Genomic DNA, 2320 nt, shown 5'->3' with positions numbered 1-2320 from the left:
CGAGGCCGAGAGGAAGGCCTTGCAAATCAATTGGTAGTGTTGGGAAAATATTTTAACCAGAAGGGATTTTTCTGGACAGTATGTTGTATCGGCAAGCTGTTGCAGTAGTTTTCATGACAGCAGTTGAAGATAATTTTCTGCCACCTAGAGATGTGCACATATTCCATACATCTATCTGGGCAGCCCAGGATGGAATATTTGTACTCGTATTCTGTAGAGTAGAGGAGTAAGAGAGAGGCCTCAGATTAGATCAGTGATACAGTGTCTAAACTGCCCTTCCCTCCCTTCCCCTCCCCTCCCCTCTCCTCCCCTCCCTTTCCCTTCCCTTCCCTTCCCTTCCCTCCCCTCCCCTCCTCTTCCCTCCCCTCTCATTCTCTGAAGAAGAGCTTGAGACTTGAAAACCCTTCCACAAAAGCAGGTCTCCCAAGGCAGCTCACCCTGTACCCCACACATGCATTTATAGCATATAGGACTTAAACCATTGAATATCAAATGTGGGTAGGAATTTGGAGGGTACTTACTAAAACCAAATTCTTTTTTTTAATCCCTAACCTTGAGTGAAAAAGCCAAATAAGAGTGTAAGGCCTTGAGTTCAAGCCTGGCAAACTGACACACAAATTTTTCTTTTTTAATGTTTAAGTCCATGAAAATGCTAGCTATTCTATTTGATCATTCCATATTGTATTATGTGCATTTGTTACATTGTGCCTGCATAACTTGATACAATCAAAATAATAAGTAATGCTTTTTTGTGTGTTGTTGGTCATGGGGCTTGAACTCTGGACTTGGGCACTGTCCCTCAGCTCTTCAGCTCAAGGCAAGTGCTCTACCACTTGAGCCACAGTGCCACTTCCAGTTTTCTGGTGATTTATTGGAGATATGAGTCTCACAGACTTTCCTGTCTGGGCTGGCTTTGAACCTCAATCCTCAGATCTCAGCCTCCTGAGTAGCTAGGATTACAGACATGAGCCACCAGCGCTGGGCTAAATAATACTTTTTTTTGAATATACAAGCTGGGTGTTGGTGACTCATATTTGTAATTCTAACTACTTAGTAAGCTGAGGTCTGAGGATTGAAGTTCAAAGCCAGCACAGGCAGGAAAAGTCCATGAGACTCTTGTCTGCAATTAATCAGCAAAAAGCTGAATGTGGAGGTGTGGCTCAAGTGGTAGAGCACTCTAGCTTTGAGTGAAAAAATCCAGGCAAACATGCCAGGCTTTGAGTTCACATATCAGTGCTGGCATGCGCACGCACACATACAACTAATAAAAGAGTTCTGGACTCAAAAGTAAAAACCAAATAGTTGTACAGACGAGAATTTGGCTAAGTGAAAGCCAAAGCTCATGGGATGACAAACTTCTGATTTCAAATCCAGTGCTGTTTTTCTCCTTAGGCCATCTCCCTTCGCTCCCTTCTTCCGGTCTCCTTACCTCCAGTCATATGCTGCATATACACTTGCTTAGACTGGCATGCGAAGTCAGGGTGTCTGGCTTCACAGAGACTTAGATTCTTTTTGCAGCCCTTTCTAACAAATTCATCACAGGAGGTGCACCTGATGGAATGCTGCGGAGGATCTGGATATGAGGTCAGGAGCATAGAGTAAGAACAGGGCAGACCAGCCTGAGAAGCTGACGCGAGAGTTGCTGATACAGGTGTTTGACTGGAGGCTGGGACCCTGGACCGCAGAGGCATCCCTAGACATACCGCTGGGACATCTGGAGTCCATTTATTCTAGGTATATCTCCCAAACAAGCCCAGGTTACTGGGGAATGTGTTTTTAGAACTCTTAGGACTTCTTGGAAACGTTGTCCTCTCTCTATAGGCTCAGCCTGTAGCTGTGATTTCTAACGGGGCTGCCAATGTGGACTTTTCATTGCTTGTAGGGCTGGGCAAGGAGGAGAGCGGAACGAGGGTCCAATAGAGACAAGGATTGATGATCTCTCTTCTGCTTTTTTAAAAAAATCAAGATTCAGGCCTTAATTGGGGAAAATGGCCCTACTATTATCCTATAAACCCATTTCTAGACCGCCCCCCCCCATTATTCTCTATTACCTTTCTCATCAAGAACCCTCCTGATAATGCTCTGGAGCCTAGAACTGGAGTTTGGTGGAGTCATTATTAGACAGATGGGTCCCCAGGAAGAGCTCCCGTGGCAAAAAGCGTCTGTGTGCCAGCTAGAGGCTCAGGGACATGGCTTTTACAAGCATCGCTCCCACTGTCCTTCTTAACTGGTACATTTCTTCCAGATCCCATTGTCCTAATCCATTTTTGCTTCTCAGCCACAGAACTCACCTTCCATGTGTGGCTGACACAAAACCAGG

The sequence above is a fragment of the Dipodomys merriami genome, unplaced genomic scaffold (genome assembly GCF_024711535.1).
Source record: "Dipodomys merriami isolate MVZ:Mamm:240054 unplaced genomic scaffold, mDipMer1.0.p SCAF_91, whole genome shotgun sequence".
In the NCBI taxonomy this organism is placed as follows: Eukaryota; Metazoa; Chordata; class Mammalia; order Rodentia; family Heteromyidae; genus Dipodomys; species Dipodomys merriami.
This window is presented reverse-complemented; position numbering follows the sequence as displayed.